At 40.1% G+C, this 21,593-nt stretch overlaps 1 long non-coding RNA gene across 2 annotated transcripts in view; it reads left to right on the forward strand.

The window, feature by feature from the left end:
• The first annotated feature begins 213 nt into the window (after window positions 1–213).
• The window catches only part of LOC124090854 (uncharacterized), a 38,605-nt gene continuing 17,225 nt past the window's right edge, over window positions 214–21,593 (forward strand). Inside the window, exons 1-5 of one of the 2 annotated variants that reach the window (XR_009226570.1) lie at window positions 216–246; window positions 1,553–1,620; window positions 6,689–6,751; window positions 9,875–9,988; window positions 13,776–13,965. This is a non-coding gene — a long non-coding RNA (uncharacterized LOC124090854). Of the gene's footprint in view, window positions 247–1,552; window positions 1,621–6,688; window positions 6,752–9,874; window positions 9,989–13,775; window positions 13,966–21,593 lie in introns of both variants that reach the window. The other variant, XR_009226569.1, reaches the window with a different exon arrangement.

Here is a 21,593-nt window from a genome sequence, read left to right on the forward strand (position 1 = left end):
AGGGGCTGAGACTCCAGTTACCAAAGGAGAAAAAACACAGAGGAAGAGAGTATATGGTAACCACAGCCCACCCCCACAGTAGTCTAACTTGAAGCATGTTCTGGATGAGGAAGGGAAGATTGTTTTCTAACTTGATCTTAGATAATAATTAACATTTTGGCTGGGGCTATTTCTATTTATTAATTGAGACTGTGTTTTAGGTCTTAAAGTGGCCAGGAAAGTCAGCATTTTTCTTGGGGACTAGGGGTGAGTACCCTTAACTAAGCACATATTTAAAATGAAATTGAGTTTTGATTTGTCACTAATTGTGTTTGTTTGACATGCTGGTTACAAATAGTTATAGATATATTTTAAATATTTAAAATTTGGTAAATTAGTTATGTTGTCTATAACAATACACTTAACTATATCATTACTTTTCCCCCCAATTTACTGTATATTATTTTTGTTTTGTTTGTGTATCAGGAACATAACCATATATTTTGAAATTCTGAATACAATCTCTTGAGACTTTTTACCACAATGTCTAAAACTTAAAATCTGGATGAATAGGCAGAACACAGAACTGAGTTTAGGGCAGTGAAACTGCTCTGTATGATACAGTGGAGGAGACATGTCATTATACACTCATCAAAACCCACAGAACATACAGTACCAAGAGTGAACCCTAACGGAAATCATGGACTCTGGGTGATAATGATGTGTCAATGTAGTTTCATTAGTTCTAAAAAATGTTATCACTCAGGTACAGGGTTTGGATAGTGGGGGCTATACCTGTGTGAGAACCAATGGGATGTGAGAAGTCTCTGCGCCTTCTGCTCAATTTTGCTATGAACCTAAAGTTTCTCTGAAAAATAATCTGTTTAGAAATGAAAATAAGTTAAGATCTCTTCCTTCTTGTATATGTGATGAGATCCTGAATCTACAACAAGCTTGTGATATCCTCAGATAACAAACAGAGAAGCATTTGCTTATTTACATTTTAATTTATAAATTGGCTTCTAGGAGCTGTCTCAGATTCAAAAGTGAAAGTAAGGAGAATTGAACTTAACTAGTCTGCCAAATTAAGGAAAAAAGCATAAAACATTTGCACACGGTTACACACAGCATCTTTTAATTAGGCAAGGAGATAAGCCAGCCAAATACGTTCTCTGCCCTTCTCTGGTCTGTACCTCAAGAGACCAGCCTTGATGGTCTCTTTTGTCCAGAGTCATTTGCCCTCTGGTTTGATGCTGAGTTTGACCAGTGAGACAAAGGTCATGTGGCTACTTGTTGCCACCCCCCTCTGCCTTGGCCATGTTCCTCCAGGGTCACGGTTCCTGTTGGGCTTCCCCCCTTCTAAGCCTGCTGCTCTCACCAAGCTCTGGTGATAGAATTTCCGGGTCCTGCCTCTTCAGGTCTAGTGGTGGTAATGGCTTCCTGCTGTTGCTAGTCATTGGGTTCCCCAACGTCTGTTGAGGTTTCCTTAATCCTGATCATCCCTCTGTGAACAATCCTACCACTAAAAATCTCCTTTAAAATCCAAGCTGAATGTACTGTTTGTTTCTTGCAGGATCCTAACACTGGTTCCTACCTGAAGGATTCAGAAACCCCAATGAAATCATTGAATCTGGTTAACAGGTAAAGGTTTTGCATTCTGTGCTAGCCACATCTTAGAATTATATGACCTGCTTAATTTTGCTTTTAGTATCACTTAACAGCAAGTGCTCTTATGAGTTTCTTTGAATACCTTTTCGTTGGAGGAGCCAAAGTGGACTGTGAACCATTCTCGTCTTGGTGAACTCTTGTTGAGCTGACACTAAGGCCTTGAACCTGGCCTCTGACCTCCTGAGAATTTTTGGCAATGGCTCTTTTTTTTCCACCTGCACCTAACCCCGCCAGGTTAGGGAATTTTATGTTTTGAAGCCTGGATTCAGCAACTCTAAGCTGGGTGTTAAAAATTAATAACACAGAAATAAAGTTGAAACCACAAAATCACCTGCTAACCAAAATTTGCTAAAATTAAGTTTCCTCACAACACCAGTGTTAGTTCAGATGAATGCCAGGTGTGACAAATGAACCCTCTGTGCTGTGGAGGTTGACAGATTCAGGACTTATGGAAAAAGGAACTATGGCCAATACCAAATCTCAGCCCTTTCCAAAAGAAAACTGTGTCTTCTGGCTCAGAATCAAATTACCCAACTTAGGATCTGCTTGTGGGACTTAGTCTTATTAATTTCTATGGCATCTTGCCTGAAATAAGGGCACACACACAAATCTGTATTTGGTTAATGTTTCAGATGCCTTGAAATTTAAATTGATAGATCAAAATATATCCCTATTCTAATGCCATAGACATGTTGCTAGTAAATAACTAGATCAATATAGATAAAAGAATAAAACTTGTGTAAAAACAGGAGCCTTGCCAAATGTGGTGACTCATACCTATAGTCCCAGCTGCTGGGGAGACCAAGGCAGGAGGATTGCAAGTTCAAAGCCAGCCTCAGCAAATTTAGGGTCCTAAGCAACTTAGAGGGACCCTGTCTCAAAATAAGAAATAAAAATGAGGCTTAGTGATTAAGTGGCTTCAATTCCTACTACTAAACAAAATCATTAATAACAAAAACCAGGAGTCTCCACTTTCCAAACAAATTTTGGTAGCCACTAGGGTTAGTCATAAATATCCACTCTCCCCTTCAGATTGCACTTCCTGCCTCTTTGAGATTAGGCATGGTCATGTGGCTTGCTTTGACCAAAATGAAATGTAAGAGAAAGTGGCAGAAGGCACTCTTGGGTGAGCACTTTATGTATGCATGTGTGATGTGCCACACTTTCTTTCTTTCTTCTGTGACACCTAGCAAGGCCTTTATTTGTGGCTATTCCATTGGCCTGTACTAAATGAGGACTAAGGGAGCAAGGCCCCTACCAACCCAAGGTGATCATGTTGCATGAAGCCAACACAACTTTCTTGTTTTAAACTAGGGAAATTCTGGGGTTATTTGTCCACCATATAACTGAGCCTACACAGAAAATAATAGATTTCTCAAAATTCTACCCTAAATCACAAACAGTCCCACCAAAACATTGGTTGAAGAATATTATAATTGGGAGTTGCACTTCTAATGAAGGAATATACAGAAAACAAAGCTAACAGTAATAGATATAACTAGTTTATGGATGTGAACAATTTTATATGAGAATAGATATATTTATAAAACCAAAATCTAAGAACTATAAAATTTTATTATAATTTAAAATGTTCATTCTTATACAGTGTACACTGATTTCTGTAAGAAACCCCAACTATTCTGTGTTCTTAGTTTTGCCTATCATGAGTGATAGAATTTTAGGAATTCTATTTTTCTGTTTTTTCGGTGTTTACTTGTTCTTTTAGGCTTTGAAGTGCTCTGGTGGAGAGCTGGGATTAAAGGCGGGGGTGATAGAAATGACTTGGATGGTCCATATCTCTTTAAACATTGAATGCCTTCTTTATTTTATGATAGATATTCCTGCTTGGTTCTAAAATCATTCCAGCATTCTTAAAATTGCATTTGTCTGTTTCAAAACATGATCATGGCAAGTAGTTGAAGGCTTCATGGAGTGTTTTCATGCTGTATGCTTATTGGGCAGGAGTTCCTGACACAAATTTTCCTGGTCCACTTGCACATCAGGTTTGTTTGCATCCTCTTCTCATTAAGTCACACTGGGGTGCATTTAAAGCGAAGAAAATTTGACCTTGGAACATCTAAGGGCTGTGTGGAGGAAGGATAATGGCCATTTATCCAATTTTAGAGAATGGTGGTGGGTACCTGTTAATTGATAAACAGTTCTGGTCATTTTTTTAAAAATTTCTTCTAATTTGTTATACACGATGGCAGAATGCAATTTATTTCATATTACACATATAGAGCACAATTTTTCAAGTCACTGATTGTACACAAAGTATTTTCATACCATTTGTGTCTTCATATGTGTACTTAGGGTAATGATGTCTAACTTTAAACACCAGATAATAAAGACTTCACTCCCACAAGACTCCGTGAGTCAGTTCTAAGTTCCAGCAGCAGGATCTGTCAGAAAGTTACAAGAAACTTCAAAATAGCCCAGTGAGAGATCTTGAGTATTTTTTCAGTAAAGTCCTAGGTTCAACTTTCTGTGGATTGTCTATTTTAAAACTCTGTTGGAACAAAGATTAACTTGTGGGGATCTTTTCCAAAAGAGAGACACAAAATCCTGTCTAATGGAAGAGTTATCCCCAAAAGGTTTATTGTCCTGTAAGACATCAATCAGTGTTTTACACCTCACATGTTCTTTTGAACCATGCTAATGTCTTTGTGTTTATTTCATTAATTACCGAGTTACATAAAATATTTGATAGGTGTTCATTTTGTATTTGGCTAAGCATCAAGATTCTACCTTACTGAAAGTTATATTTTAACAGGTCTTATTTCTGTTACAAGTATGGGGAAGCATCAATAGTGGTCTGGCAATAGAAAGGTAGTGTGAACACAGACAGCTCTTACTTAAATCTTATTCTTCTGACAGGACCATGACTACTGTTAAGAAAGTAGAAACTCTTTAAAGTTTGCAGCTTAATTGTAAAAGCTGTATTTGGGAAAGGCAATGCCAGTGGATATTGATTTTATATTCAGAGTAGCGATTATGGTCAGCATCCTGCTCAGCCCCAGCTGCTGTGGCCATATGTGATAGCAGCTGAGTAGCTGACTGCACCCAGGTAAAATAAGGATACCAAGGCTTTGAACATCCTGCCATGTATCTATACCTCCTGTACCACAGTGGACATGTAAGGTGCATGTAAGGTGTATTTATATTTGTTTATCTATGTTAGAAGTCTATAACTAATCAATAAAGTTTTCTTGGTCTACCTCAAGAGACCAATGGCTTTAGAGTCTAAAGAAGATAAACTCGGGAGATGAACTTGTGGGATATAAATAAGGCAGAAAACAGACGTAAAAGTTCTGCAATATTTGGATATGCAAAGGGCCTGAAGTTCAGAGTCAGAGGTAAGTAGGTCCTAGAGACAATTAGGCTATCGGGTTAGTCAGTTTTTGGTTGCTGTGAACAAAATATCTGACAAGAACAACTTAGGGGAGGAAAGTTTATTTTGACACATGGTTTCAGAGATTTAGTCCATTGTTGGCTGACTCCAATTCTTTAAATCCAAGGTTAGACAGAACAATATGGCAGAAGGTGAGATAGAGGAGTGCTGCTCTAATCATGGTGGCCAGGGAAAAGAGAGAGAAAAAGTGGCTACAGAGAAGATGAACCCTTCCAGGGCATGCCCCCAGTGGCCCAACTTCTCCAGTCATGCCCCACTTGCTTACAGTGACCACCCAATCAGTCCATTCAACCTAGGATGGACTGATTAGATCACATCTCTCATAATCCAACCACAACTTTCTGCTCCTTGCCTCCAAAAGCTCATGTCTATCTCACAATGAAAAATGCATTTAGTCCATCTCCAAGTGTCCCCACAATTTTAACAGTTCCAGCATGCTCAAAAGTCCAAGTCCAAAGTCTCATCTGAGACTCAAGGCAAACTCTTGGCTGCAAACCACTGTAAAAATCAGAACCAAATAAATGTATTCAGTATACAATGATACAGAGTAAATATTCACATTCCAAAAAGAAGGAATAGGGCCATGGAAAGAAGGGATGGGTCAAAAACGAGACTGAAACCCAGATGGTCAAACAAGTCCTCTAGTTCCATATTCAGCATCTGGACTCCATGATGAATAGATGTATTCTCCAAAGGGCTTTGGAAACCCTACCCCTTTGGCTTTGTGGGTTGTAGCACTCATGGCCTCTTTCTTAGCCTTGGTCTACCTCAAGAGACCAATAGCTTTAGAGTCCAAAGAAGACTTGGACTTGGGAGATGAACTTGTGAGACATAAATAAGGCAGAAAATAGACCTAAAGTTTCTGTAATATCTGGATATGCAAAGGGTCTGATCTTCTCAGACATCATCTTTTCTCAGCAGACAATCCACAAATCTGGTATATCTTAAATTCCTAGGGTCTCCATTCCAGTTTTGGCTTTGCCTCCCAACCTCATGCATTGCCCTTTCAGACCCTGTTAACACTTTGCCTGGCCTCCTATTCATGTACAGTTGCCACCCAGTTAGCTCATTCAAACTAGGATGGACTGATGAAGTTACAACTCTCAAAATCCTATTATCTCACCTCCCCAAATTCCTGAATTTTCACAGGAGCATATGGGGGACACCTTGTATTCAAACCATAACAGTTATCTATGATCATCTTTAAGGATGAGAGACCTGACTTTATTATTATTTCTGTATCAGCCTAGCACAGTATTCGGTACCTACTAGAAGCTTAACCAATCTCTTAAAAATCAATGCTGCTCATTGGCTCAGGTGACTATGTGAAAGAAAAGGCTACAAATGAGAAACAGCATAACTTTTAGAAGGAGAAAAATTGTAGGTAAGGAACATTTTGGGAATCTGAGCAGAGGAACAGAGAAGTGCTGGACCAACAGTGGTCAGGAAGATTTGTCTTCTGACTCAAGCTAAACCCAACATCCTCTCTTTGCTCTGGAAAGACCACTAAGCTGAGAATGCACAGGATTATACTCTATTGGGGATGACTCTGGTGATATTGAGTATGTCTCTGAACTTCTCTCTAGGTGAAAACTAAAAATAATTCCATCAGTTCTTCTTCCATCATAGGGAGGTTGAGGCTAGGAGGAAAACCGTATGAACATGCCCATCAAATTCCAAGTCTACTCCTGTGTAAGTAATTTTATGATCTGGGGTTACAGCAATGGGAAACTGCATCCACCTTCTTTATTTTGGTCCATGGCAGAAATTTAAATCTCAAATCTTAAAGTCGTCAGCCTTTTAAACCATAAATAGTTTTAAAATAATCAAAACCATCTTAATAACAGGAAAATGAAATTGCTTGAGATCCATGTCTGAGGATAGCAGCTTCACCCGTTGGTTTCTGATGGTCATTGGATTAAGAAAGGTGTTTGTGATCCTTTGTCCCCATAAATGTCATCAGGGTTCTCCCTCACATGGGGGCTGTATTCAACCAAGGGGTTCTGTTTTAATTGGGCTGAGTTAGCTGATGTTTTGTGACAACCAGTTCCGGATGTTTTATAAACAATTAGCCTGACAGTTTGATGGAGAAGGATAACATTTGGGTATCATCTGCACTACAATGAAAGACAGATGATTGTTTTTGACAGAAACAAGCACTGGCATTGTGGAAATGGAGAAGCCAGAGCCCTGAGGCTAACACAGTCCAAAGAGGTAGGACCAGATCAAAACCCACTTGAGATAAGCCCAACAGCTCGGTGACAGGTGACAGTCCTGATCCAAACATTGGGTGGGAGGTGCAGGGCACCCAGTGATGAAAAGCTTCAGTCTGCTGTGCAGAATCTGAGTGAAACCCAGAAAGGAGGGAGGCAAGCCCGGCTGTGGCAGTAGTAAAATCAACAAGCTACAGTTAACCCTTAATTTGACACCACAGTCTCTTATTGTCATTGTAGTTTAAGTTTCATGTTCTATTTTATTCCCTAATCAACTAAAAAATTCATATATAATTCACATGTCATAAACCACACCCATTAAAATGTGCAATATTGGCATATTCATAGATGTGTACAACCATCACCACTATTTCAAGAATATCTTCATCACCCCAAAAGGAAATCTGTATTCATTTATAGTCACTCCATATTCCTTTCCCTCTCCCAGCCTCTGTCAGCCACTAATTGCTTCTACCTCTGTGGACATGCCTGTTCTGAATATTTCATATAAATGGTATAATTTCATGTATCTGACTTAATTCACTTTGTGAATTTTTGAAGTGTTTTGCTTTTTGAGCTTATCCATGTTTTAGGATGTATTAGCATTTTGTTACTTTTTATGGCCAAATAAAGAGCGTACTACAGGGATACTGCTACATCGATGTTCATAGCAGCACAATTCACAATTGCTAGACTGTGGAACCAACCCAGATGCCCTTCAATAGATGAATGGATAAAAAAAATGTGGCATTTATACACCATGGAGTATTACGCAGCACTAAAAAATGACAAAATCATAGAATTTGCAGGGAAATGGATGGCACTAGAGCAGATTATGCTTAGTGAAGCTAGCCAATCCCTAAAAAACAAATACCAAATGTCTTTTTTGATATAATGAGAGCAACTAAGAACAGAGCAGGGAGGAAGAGCAGGAAGAAAAGATTAACATTAAACAGATACATGAGGTGGGATGGAAAGGGAGAGAAAAGGGAAATTGCATGGTAATGGAGGGAGACCCTCATTGTTATACAAAATTACATATAAGAGGTTGTGAGGGGAATGGGAAAATAAACAAGGAGAGATATGAATTACATTGGATGGGGTAGAGAGAGAAGATGGGAGGGGAGGGAGGGGGGATGGTAGAGGATAGGAAAGGTAGCAGAATACAACAGTTACTAATAGGGCATTATGTAAAAATGTGGATGTGTAACCGATGTGATTCTGCAATCTGTATTTGGGGTAAAATTGGGAGTTCATAACCAACTTGAATCTAATGTATGAAATATGATATGTCAAGAGCTTTATAATGTTTTGAACAACCAATAAAAAAAAATTAAAAACAAAAAAAACAAATAAGATTGTATGGATAGACCATATTTTATTCCATTCATCAGTTGATGGACTTTTGGGTTATTTTCACTTTTTGGCTATTATAAGTAATGCTGCTATGAATACCCATATATAAGTTTTTGTGTGGACATATATTTTCCATTCTCTTTGGTATATACCTGGAGGAAGAATTATAGTGTAAATAGATAAATAGTAATTTTCTGTTTAACTTTTTTTTTTTACTGTGTTGGTAACTGAACCCAGGGCCCCACACACACTAGGCAAGCACTTTACCACTGAAGGAAACTGCCAGCCCTATGTTTAACTTTTTAAGGAATATATTTTAGATTTTTAAATGAGCTAGTTGTTAGTAAGTCTCTGAATTCTTTGAGAAGAGGGTGGTTCCAGAACAGAAATGTGTGAGCCAGGTGGGTTGTGGGATAGTGTGAGTGGGAACTGCCCCTTTCAGGTGTCTGAGTCATGACAGCAGAGAAACATTGGTTCCTTTTCAGGAGGGCAGCCTATCCAGGTATCCATGCTATAGTGGAGGAGCCAGCATTTCTGCCACTAGCCAGAGGGAAGGGAGCCAATTGTTTGACAGAGCAGGTACATGATTTCCCTGTTTTTAAATTTTTTTTTTTAATTTGGGCACCTATAGGGACAAACTTCACACCTACTTACTACCCAGCATATTCTGAGACTGCTCTGAAGGGAACAAGAGGTCTCAGACATGGCCTGGCTCTCTAGGCCTTGACAACTTAGCCCAAGGAACAAGATGCACACATTGTGCAAAAAATGTTTTAACCAAGTACCAAATTGCATGGTGTAAATGATAGGTTTTCTAGGGAACAGAGCATTCAGTCTACCTAGGAGGGAGTGATATGAGGCTACGTTGGCTCTAGATGTACATATGGAATTCATCTTAGGATGAAAGAAGTATCTACTTTGCCTCCATTTCCTCCTCCAGACATTGTCTGCCACAAAGTCATAAGACAGATGGACCCTGCTGGGGCAATGATAGGATTTGTTTGGTCACATGGTAGTTCTGAGCACAAGGGCCTCGAAGGCATGGGGACCTTGTTCTAATGTTCTGCAAAGGGCAATGAGTTACCTGGGAAGGTCACCCAATCTTCTAGATTCTGGCTGTAGAAAAGAGCGAGCCTTTCTGGATACCACATGCCTCTGTGATTTGATTCCTTTCTGGTAACTGACTCACGTGGCATGATTTATAAAATGAATGTGGAATTAACAGTCTTTCTGTTCTTTCCTGCAGCTGAATCTGGATACAGGAAGATGAAGGTGAATCAGTGTTTTTTTCCACCCTTAATTCAATTCAGCTCAGCAGGATCTGGATGAAGCAGGAAATCAGGAAGCAAAGGAACCCAGGGTAAATATGAGAAAGGAAAGTTCTGGTTCAGCTTAAACCTAAACCAGTACCAGGGTTAGAGGAGGCATTATGCATATCAGCATTTCTTTCTGAGTCAGAAAGCATAGACATATTGGGTAACAGAAATAGGAGGCATTTGAGATGCTTAGGGGAGTTTGTTCAAAGGGTCATATTTGAATTTCCTGGAAATCAGTGTTCCTCTGTTTTCCCCAAAGAACTGAAAGAGTGGGTGAGGATTTGGTCTCCTCATCACTACTCATCAGTTTAATACTATGTTAACAGTAGTACAGCAATTTTGTAAAAAAACAAAAAAACAAAGTTCTTTTGATTTAATAACAGAGTAATTTAGAGCAGATACACTCAGTACCAGTGTTAGAAGTTAGCTACACATAGAAAACATTTTTACATTGGTCAAATCCAACACATTTGAAAATAAATGAATTAGGCATAAATCTTTGAGCAGGACAGAGCCAAAGGAGTAGACCCTACAGCATGTTGGAGAGTCTGTGTTGGGTAGTTCCTAATGACTAGTGTTTGAGATCACTTTTTAATATCTGGAAAGACCTTTGAAAATCAAGCACAATAGTTAATGTTTTTTGAGGCTTTACTGTGTATGCCAGGCAGTATTTTGAGTATTTCACATGTATCAATTCCTTTAATTATCTTGATGATCTTCTGGGGCATGATGGATGCATGTTAATCTCAAATAAGTCAGAAAAGAAAAAGGTAGAGGGGGTTAAGAAGAGAATGATGAAGCAAGTGGGAAAAGAAGAAATCTGAAAAAAAAGTAAGAATTCTTTATACTTATCTAGCAACTTTTCTCTAAATCTGAAGTTATATCAGTATAAACATTTACCAAAAGTACTGCTAAGACCTTATCATAATTACTTTCATTTTAGAGGTGAGTAAACTGAGGCACAGAAAGATTAAATAAATTTGGTTTTGATCCCTTGATACCAAAAGTGGTAGGGCAAGAATTCCAGACTGTAGATTGACAGGTAGAGGGAGATACAGATACAGAAATACTTTTAGTTGTTCAAGCGAATATTTCAATATTTCTTGCTTTTTCCATACTGCAGACTATTTGTCCCCCACCCTCAATTTAATAAATTGATATTCTAACCTTCAATATGATGGTATTTGGTTGGGGGCCTTAAAGACGTGATTGGGGCACCGGGATACAGTCCTCATGAACGGGGTTAATGTCTTTATACAAGAAGCACAATAGCTATCCCTCATCCCTGAGGTCTCCACAGTGAGAAGATAGCTAACTATGAACCAGGAAATAAGCCCTCACCAGACAGCGAAATCATGGGTCTTTTGATCTTGGATTTCCCATCATCCAGATCTATGAAAAATAAATTTCTGTTGTTTATCAGCCACCTAGTTTATGATATTTTGCCATAGAAGTCCCAACAGATTAAGGCGTTCCAGAAATGTAATCTTGACCTTGCCACCACGCTGAGCATTTGGGTGCTTGGGCAAACCTAGTGGAGGTGCAGGCTGGTTATGGGAAGTGGAAACTGTGAGGATTGGGAAGAACCTAAGGTATTGTTTAGTTCACTACTCCTCAAGGTGTTGGCCATGGGCCACCACTGGTCCGTACGTTTTAACCAATTCATGGTGAAATAAATGTAGAAAGCGAGGGTAAGCATTTAGAAACTTATTTATTGTACTTCCCTAAAGATCAGTCAACAATGGGTGTGTGTGGGGGGGGTTATCTTCATCACAGTTGGAGAAGCACTGGTCTAGTTGTGCGTACATTTGCTCTTTGCAGATGAGAAAACCAAGACTCAGAGTAGTGAAGGTGTCTTTCAGAGTCTCCCAATTGTCGGAAGGAAGGCAGGAACTACAAATGGGTCTTTTTGGTTCCAGTTGTGGTGACCTGCATAACTCTAATGGAAGTGTACCTTTGTGCTTCCACACATCCTAGGCAGCTGTAAGGACAGCCTAGGGTGCCTCTCTCCTGTATCTTCAAGTTGCCCCACTATACCAGAATAGGAGCCAGAGCTCTGAATGAAGCCTGCCCAAATCGATTTTCATTGAGTTCAGGCTCTGGAGAGGGGGGGGGGGTTGGGGGGGGGCTGGAGGAATAGAGAGAGGCAGGGAAAGAGAGAGATGGGGGTGGGGAGGGAGGAGGAAGAGAAAGAAAAAGAGAGAGAGGGCAATTTCTCTGGAAACAGGGTGCTGACATCTTACTGTTCCCTGCCTCCACTACTCACTTGCTTATTGATACTTGGAAAATATAGATCACTGGAGAGAATAAATAGGAATTCAGGTTATTAGGAATGTTTCCCAAGGATATGGCACCTTTTTAATCCCATAGAAGTTCATAAATTGTCCAGCTGTGCCAGAGGCACATGTTTGCAGGATGTGGAAGCCAACTGGCATCCTGAGTGGAACAAATGGAAAATTCTGGCTGTGGAAGCCAAAGGGAATTCTTCACTTTAATTAAGAAAGAGCTCTGCAATATTGAAAGTCTAGGTAGGAAAGGCAAGACCTGGCTTCTGACTTCATTAAAACAAACCTTGCTTAATTAGAAGTTAGTTAACACAAATTGGAAAAGATCAGGGCTAAAGCTTATTGAATTGGATCCAGTTTAGGAATTAAAACCTCATAGTTCAACTCCTGCCCTTGAGAGCAATCATACACCTTCTTGGTTTTATAGGTAACAAACTTGGTCAGCTTCCTAAGGGAAGGTGCATAAGCTATTGGCTTCTCTAGAGGGCATGGACTCCGGTGATTTTGGGATATTACATTTAAAGGACCATTTTCACTTTAAGTTCTCTGAATTCAATAAATAGGGAGCCTTATTCACATCAACAAGAGCTTGTTTAGGATCAGTCTTGCTGTCTGGCTGCTTATAAAAGTCAAGTGAGTAAACTATGTAGGAAAAAAAATGTTTCTCAGGTTGAATAGCTTCATATTAATGAAATTTAAATAAAGCCAGAGAAAGGGAAATTTTAGAAATCCAAATAAACACCCTTAATGTGATTTGTCTTTCCAAATAGTTCCTTGAATTCTCCTTTCTCTGTGGTCTCGTCTCAAATGCCTTTCAGTGATAACCCTGGATACTACACATTTCAGCAAGATACAAACATTTCTCTCTTGTGCTCTTGCTTGCTATTTCTATTAGAAACGTGAATGCTGCATCAGCTAGCTGGAAATCCTGGAGGCATTTGGGAAGAAAGTACCAATTGTTTGACAATAAATATGGTAAATCCCATGTGATTAAATAAATGCGCTTACTTGAACACAAGAAGATTGTGTTTTGAATGTTTGACTATAAAGTTGGGACCAAAAGTGACTGGACAGGCAACCTGTTATGAGGTTGGGGGTGGTATTATATCAACACAAAATTTGAAAAGTCTCAGGTGACAAGGCAGAGATTAAGGGACACATGAGAGCTGATATTTCCTATTACTGAGGTTGCTTTGCTCTTGGCTTAAGGAAATGGAGCTGGAATAATCTAGTTTTTATAGACTCCTGCAAATGAAGTGGCTTCAGTTCTGTTGCAGTTGTTGAAAAGGACTGACTCTTTTCTGCAGCCTTGATGTACAGTGTGAATTTGGAAAATGGATCTTAGTTTATCTTTCAGTGCTCACTGGCCAAAGGCCTCCTTATCCAGGCCCATGTGTCTGTCAGAAAAATCAGTTCTCCCTTTCGAAAGCCCTCTCTGTCTCAAGATCACATGAGATTCACCACACAACTCTCAGAAAGCATGAGATCATCTTTACATAATGAGGGAATTAGAGCTGGGACCTAATTTCATATTTTCTTCCCACAGATTTTGTTTTTCACTCTTGTCAGTCATATCTGAAAGGCTGACAGTTACCAGGGGCTGTGGCCAGCACTAGGGAGAATGTGTCATTACTGGCTATGTTGGCCATAGCAACATGTCTGTCTTGGAACAGATCCAGCGTGGATGAACAAACAGAAGAATGTTTAAGAAGCCTTGTTACTGAAAGAGACCAAAGGTGAGTTCTGGGCCTGTCCACCAGAAACTTGAATGACCAATAACAGGATATTCACACAGTCATTTTATTTCTCAACAAATTGTCAATTTGACCAAGCAGATAATGAATGGTGACTTATTACTAGTTGGCAACTTCTCAAAAAGTCTGTGGTTGAGAAAGACCCTCATTTCTCATAACTCCAGCCAATACTGAATTACCCTGTCAATCAGCACATGTAGCTGGTTCCATGAGTGTTGTTGTTAGTGGCAGCTGAGGCATCTAATACGAATAAGACATATTTCTTATTCACAAGAGAAGCTCAGAGTCAGTGGGAGAAAAAGATGTGCATTCTCACATGCAATGAGAGCTATAATAAATGTATGGAGAAGGTGCTACCAGAACACAGAGGGTTGGTTGATTGATTGAAAAAGTATGAGGAAGAGGGGGAAGGATCAGTAGAATTTACCAAAAGGAAGGATGATTTAAGCAAAGAAGTGTATCAGGTATAAACACATGAAGTCAGAGTATTGGGCCTTTTCAGGGTATAAGTGTACAAGGTACAGGGTACCTCAAGAGTCATAATCTCTGAGTGTTCAAGAGGTATATTTTTCCCAATAAATCCTATTTTCGAGACTCGTGTCTTACTTTGAGCTCAAAATCTAATTTGAAACACACATCTTAGCAATAACCTCTTTGTCCCAACTGTCTCAGACTGACCCTCCAAATGATGAATGCATTGACCCCAGAAGTGGAATTATTGCTGGCGAGATGGACAAACCTTACCCAGCAACTCTCACACTGTCACATCCAGCCTGGAGTAGGAGCAGAGAAAAGCAGCTGTTCTGGGGTGGCCTTGGGTACAGAGAAAGGTCAGCCAGGCTTCAGGTCCACAGAAGGAGGGGACCTCTAGACTGAAGGCTGACACAGGATCCATGGTCATCAGCTATAGGGACTAGCACAGAAGACCAGAGGGACTTCACTCCTCTAGATCCTAGAAGAAGATTCCCTCTATGGACCTCAGATTCTCTTTATAAAATGACTGACTCTGACAGGGATCCGCCATTGGAAGGCTGTGTCTTAGGGTTCCATGCAGATACCTCAGTGGCTGGAGATGAGAAAAAGTGAGACCAAGTTGGGAAGGCTAAACCTCCCCACCCTCACTCCAACCAAAGTATTCTGATTCCATCAGAAACCCACATAAGATAAAGTTTGAAAACAGTTTGTTTTCTAGTTATGAACGTGGAAATCTTGGAAGAGAGAATCAAGTGCTGACTCTCTCTGATTCTAAGCCTCCTTTACTTCCTAGGCAATCCCATAGTACTTGATTTATGTATCTCTAGAATATACAATTTGACCTTGTATGTTAGTCCATTTTGCATTATTAAACCAACATACCTGACACTGGAAAATTTTATAAAGAAGTTCATATAGCTCATATTTTGGGAAACTAAAAGTCCACACAATCTGGAAGAGCAGGAGCTCTATAGTGGGTAATGAAGCACATGCAGGAGAAAGGAATCACATCTCCATATGGGAAACCCAAGGGAGACTCAGGACTCCACCCTGGAGACCAGGCTTCCAACACATGAACCTCTAGAAAAACAAGAATATACAAATTATAGCACCTTGTATTATTCTTTCTTTCAAATATTTGTACCTATGTTTTCTCTTCTGATTCTTTTCCATTCTCTGCAAAAGCAAGTATATGGCTGTTCAATATTTCTAGACCTACTGGCCTCCTTCCTGTTCTTCAGATCCACCACGCTCATACCTTAGGGCCTTTGCATTTGAAGTTTCCTCTATGTAGAGTACCTTCTCCCTGATGTCCATAAAACTTGCTCCTTTACTTTTTTTAGGTACCTTATCAAATGTGGCCTTATATGATGACCTTTCCTGAACACCTTAGATATATCAGAACTCACATTCCTCTTATACTCTCTCTCTCTCTCTCCAAAGTCCCCTTATTTTGCTTTAATTTTCCCATAGCACCACTTGCCATATTTTACATTTCATTTTTTGCTTCCCATCTTACAAGAATGTAAACTATGGAGGGCAGGGACAGGGACTTTTCCACTGGGAAATAGGACGCTGGAACAAAGAGTAGCACAGAATTATTACCCAATCACCAGAAGCTCTTGAGACTCATTGCCTGTCCATCCAAGACTTCCTGTTACATAAAGGTAGGATCCTACCTGCAGCAACTCACAGTTTAGCGAAGTTTTCTTTTTGTCTATAATATTCCAAACCAGTGGGCCAACAAAACTCAATCCCAGTACTGACAACACCTGGACAGAGTGATAAAGAGTATAGAATTTGGAGGCAGAGAATTTGAAGTTTAGTCATAACCATGTTATGAACTGGGAAATGGGGAATTAGGCAAGTTACTTCATGTCTCCAAGCTTCAGTTGACCTATCTGTAAAATGAGGTAATTATTGACCTATTATGTGTGAGGATATATAAAGCAGCATGTGAAAAGTAGTATGCAATCTGTAAGGAACCATATTAGATGTGGCTTCTGGAGATGAGGAAGTAGGAAATGTAGGCTTTAAGTTGCCCTTCAGCCCATATAGGAACTTCTGTTCCTCACCTGATTTCTTTGGCAATGGAGATAAGAATACCTGTCTCTACAAGAGGAAGTGAGGGGAAAGGGAAAAATAATACAAGGGGGAGAAATGAATGACAGTAGAGGGGGTAGAGAGAGAAGAGGGGAGGGGAGGGGAGGGGAGGGGAGGGGGGATAGTAGAGGATAGGAAAGGCAGCAGAACACAACAGACACTAGTATGGCAATATGTAAATCAATGGATGTGTAACTGATGTGATTCTGCAATCTGTATATGGGGTAAAAATGGAAGTTCATAACCCACTTGAATCAAAGTGTAAAATATGATATATCAAGAAATTTGTAATGTTTTGAACAACCAACAATAAAAAATTTAAAAAAAAAAAAGAATACCTGTCTCTATTTGAAGGTAGAAAAGTGAATCAGTTTACCTGCTTAAAACCCCCTTCGACTTTATGATCCATGATTTTATGTTTCTGATGAAACTAGTAAAATAAAAAATACTGAGTGAAGAAAGTTATTGAAGTTATAAGGTTTTCAAATTAATAGTCCCTTTGAACAGTCCCCTGCAGCCCTGTAGAATCATCTGTCACCACATGGAAGGGTTCTTTTGCTTTATTTTGGAATGTATACCAATTTGTTTTCACACATTTATACCATGTGCTTTAGCCCCCAAGATTCAGAAAAAAATATCCATGTAGCTATGGAAAGCATTTGGCACTTAGCTTGAATTTCTTCCCCTAAAAATCTACTTTATATTTATTACTGTTGATATAAAATGCTTGAACACTCTGGGGGCAGTATGTTAGGAGGTAATGAATACTGAAGAAAAAATTAAGAATTTGAGTTCTTGTTCTGAGTCTATCACCAATTAATTAAGAGACCTTGGGCAAATTCCCATCTCTCTGGACCTCATTTTCTCTCTGTGTGTGTGTGTGTGTGTGTGTGTGCATGCGCATACACACACAAATTACATATCTATTACATAGGTAATAGGGAGGAGGAAAAATCACATGAAGTGCAGACTACAGACTCAGGGAGAGAACTTTTTTTGCTTCAGAACACACCTTATATGGGTATGTTTGGTTATGAAAATGAGGCCCACTGGGCATAGCTTGGCTGGACCAGGAATAAAACAAAAAGAACCATATGTCTCTATATTGTAGAAGAAAAAAGTACTAGTAAGGTGACCCAGGAAGAGAGAAGTGCTGGGAAAGGGGCTGTGAGCAGGAGGGAGAACCAGAAGGGGGAAGCACGGGCCAGCAACATGGCCAGAGCCCAGGGCTTGGCGGAAGAAATGGGAAGCTCTTGTGAGGGAAAGACCAACAGATTTTTAGAAGAGAGATTGCTGAGAGCATCTTCTAGACTTACAGACACATTGTTCTGGGGCGGTACCCATAGTCTACCTCTTCTAGATCCCCACTCTCTGGTAGATCTCCTCTTTCCTTGGCATTCTTGACCCCCTGGTTACAATACATTTTTAAGGACACCTCCTCTCAGGGGGAGTAGAAGACAATATTGAGGCTCCCACTCAGATCCCACAAGTACACACTCCCTCACTGCTTTGCTGTGCATCTAATTCTGATTCACAGCATTTGAAGCTCTTGGGGGTAACTGATTTTAGGATCCCAGAGGCCATGCAGAGATCTTCTCTTCTCAATAGTGCTTGGGAGTTCATCTCTACACCCCTTTCCTGGTCCTTGATTGATGGCTTAAAAGTAAGAAAGTGTGGAAGCCCATCCCTCTTGCCTGTACTGCCTTGGGCACAGGGTGGATGTGACTTGCCAGCCAGGTGCCTTGCAAGATCAGGCAAGGCTACCCTCTGTTGGACTTGACCTGTGACCTTACCCTTGCTCAACTTCCTCCTCTTCCTGGCAGTCTTGCCCACTCATGCTAATCTCCTTGATGAGCATTTTCTTAATAAATCACTTGCGCACAAATCATTCTCTCAGGGAGCCCAAACTAAAAACACCCCTCTATCTCCTAAAGCAGGAGTTTTGAACTCTTTTCAGGTCATAGATACCTTTACGAATCTGATGAAAATTCTATGCAATTCCTCCACCACGCCCCCAAAGTAAGTAAATAAAGTACCTATGCATGCAATTGGTTTGCATTTGCTCCATAATCTTGGACATGTAAGAAATGTTTCATCCTTCATTTTTCCAAATCATATCTGACTCAGCCTTCCACCCTCCAGGTAGCTGAGAGATCCAAGGACAGCCTTTCTTATTCATCATTCTTCACACAAGATCAGAGAGGAAACCTGGCCTACAGATACTGGGAAGGGCCTCAGGAATTCAGTCTGACACTCTGGAGGTTTCTGTTCTTTACACAGAGGTGCAGTTATTATGTGTGTTTCATGGGGGGTGGGGGCGGGGGACTGAGGCTCCCACACTGCGTTGCTGGTGCTCAGACCTCTGAAGGCCTCTGCTGGAAGCTCACAGCTCACACCTAGCACTTGCATGTGGGCTCCACACCTACATGCTACTCTGCTACGCACTGGTAGCACCTCTCCCCTCACTTCTTTTCTCCAGCTCCTGCCTTAAGGGAAGTATGAAAGCAAGTGATCACCCACCATACCTCTACCAGCCAGTGATGAGGATACCTGACTCCAGAATGAAAACAGTTCTCAGCTTGTTCTAGAATCTCTATCCTATGCCTCATTCAATACCAAAGCTGCCTCCCACCAGCTGCTGCCAGAGCATATTGATCCCACCTGCCATATCTGGAGTTACTCAATTGTTTTTGATCCTTTGTCAGGATAAGAACTTAGAGGCACTCCTTGGGGCTGGAGGACTTCATAACCACTGCTCAAAACAGTTGTCCTATGTCAGAATTTCCCCACATGCTCACAATAGGGAAGCTACTTGAATTCACCCCTTGGGTTGCTATAACAAGATACTAATGCTAGGATGTTTATAAACAACGAAGCTTCATTTCTCACAATTCCAGAGGCTGAGAAAAACAAGATCAAGGTACCAGCAGGTTCAGTATCTGGTGAGGGTCTATTTTCCATACACAATGTCTTGTTGCTGCATCTCCAAATGACAGATGGGACAAAATAGCTCCCTTAGTGCTTTCTTTTTTTTAAAAAAAGAAATTTTATTAGTTGCTCAAAACATTACAATGATCCTGACATATCATACATTTGATTCAAATGGAGTACGTAATCTTATTTTTCCACACGTACAGATTGCAGGATCACATTGGTTATACAGTCACATTTATACATAGGGCCATACTAGTGTCTATTGTATTCTGCTACCCTTCCTATCCCCCCTCCCCTCCCCTCCCCTCCTTAGTGCTTTCTTAAAAGAGCACTAATCCCATTTATGAGGGCTTCACCCTCATGACCCAGTCAGTTCCCAACAGTCCGCCTTTTGATAATTACACTGAGGATTTGACTTCAACATGAATTTTGGAGGTTCATGAACACTTAGACTATAGCAACCCATTGCTCACTTATGTCAGTTCAGCCCAGTGCCAGGAGGCTGGTCAGAGGAGGTACAGAATTTTACATGAACCTTCCAAGGTCCTCACACTGCCCAACTGTGTGACACCATGCAGAGAGAATAGATCATGACTCACATCTGTCTGGAATTTGCTATGTTCCCCTATTTCCAGCACTAGTGTCATAATTAAACTGCCAATATTAGACAACAAATAATGCTAATATGACCCTTTATTCCATAGCACCTTATGTTCGGATAGTGTTCACACATCTACTGTCTTATTTGACCATTTTTCATCACAGTGGCCCTCTGATGTATAGGAACAAGTTTTTATAATTACCCCTACTTTATACCTAGAAAAGTGAGGGTAGACTGGGGTAACTGACTTGTGAGTCATTTAAGTGGCCTAAGTAGTTTGAAACCTAGCCATGTGACCACTGTACTTTTTAAGGGGTTTTAAATGTTTTTGGCATCAGAATCTTCCTTTAAGGAGAAATTTGAAGCATAGATTGAACAGATGAGTCTGGAGCTCTTATCATTGGGGATCCCAATCCTGCTCCCCAGCAGCCCCACTAAAGACTTCGGAGAACTTCTATAGCTCATTTTGCAAGCCTGTGTGGAAGCTAGCCTCTAAAGCCATTGCAAATCTACAGAAAAAAAAAATCTGTGATCTTAACTAATCCCATGTGTACACTAATTTTGTATTTGATTATCTCCATTTTACAGAGGGAAAAAACCTATGGTTTAGAGGTGTTAAATGCCTTTGTTTACTTTAGCTCTTCGTCTGCCTGGTTGACATTTAAAAATAAAACATGGCCTTGGCATACAGAAAGAAGGGAGTGCAGTGTGTTCCTGCTGGGGTGTACACATTTATGACTCCTTCCAGATTGTGAAACCAGTGCCTGCCAGGTCAGGGGACCAAGGCTACATTCTGTTGCCATTATGTGTTTGTGAGGTAGATGGTTCATTGGAACCATTCTCCAGCAGGTGGAAGGGGCACCTGCTATAAAACAGCTTTTATTCATCTGGTCACCAGAAAGGAAGACTGTTATATAATATAATATGTATAATATGATTGCATGATTGCTGCAAAGAAAAGTCTTGGTGAGCTTGACATCAAGTTTACAATCATGGAGGATTCTTTAGCCTTTGGTAGAAAAAAATTAGAGTGCTTGAACTGAATTCTCTTTTTAAAAATCTGATTCTGTTTTTTACAAAATGGACATTCTTTTGTCACCCATGTCTTTCATGTGTTTGGACCATAGAAGGAAACAGTTCCTTATAAATAGGTTGGTATTCCTTAATATTGGTCACGCACTCTGTCATCAACTGAAGCACACAGATCATTTTTGAATTTCTCTGAGATAAGCAGCTGTTCTTGTAAACCTTAGTGCTGCACCAAACATCTCCATAGAATTGTGATGTGACATCCACTTAAAGAGACACATTGAAGGGCCAGAGTTGTGGCTCAGGGGAGGAGCGCTTGCTTAGCATACATGAGGCGTTAGGTTCAATCCCTGGCACCACACAAAAATAAAAAGATAAAATAAAGGTACTGTGTCCATCTACAAATAAAAAAAATATTTTTTTAAAAAGAGGGAGACATATTTATGGGTAACTTAACATCACACAAACT

This window comes from Marmota monax, unplaced genomic scaffold (assembly GCF_021218885.2).
Source record: "Marmota monax isolate L192 unplaced genomic scaffold, Marmota_monax_Labrador192_F-V1.1 WCK01_AAM20220418_F8-fsc00010, whole genome shotgun sequence".
Taxonomy (NCBI): Eukaryota; Metazoa; Chordata; class Mammalia; order Rodentia; family Sciuridae; genus Marmota; species Marmota monax.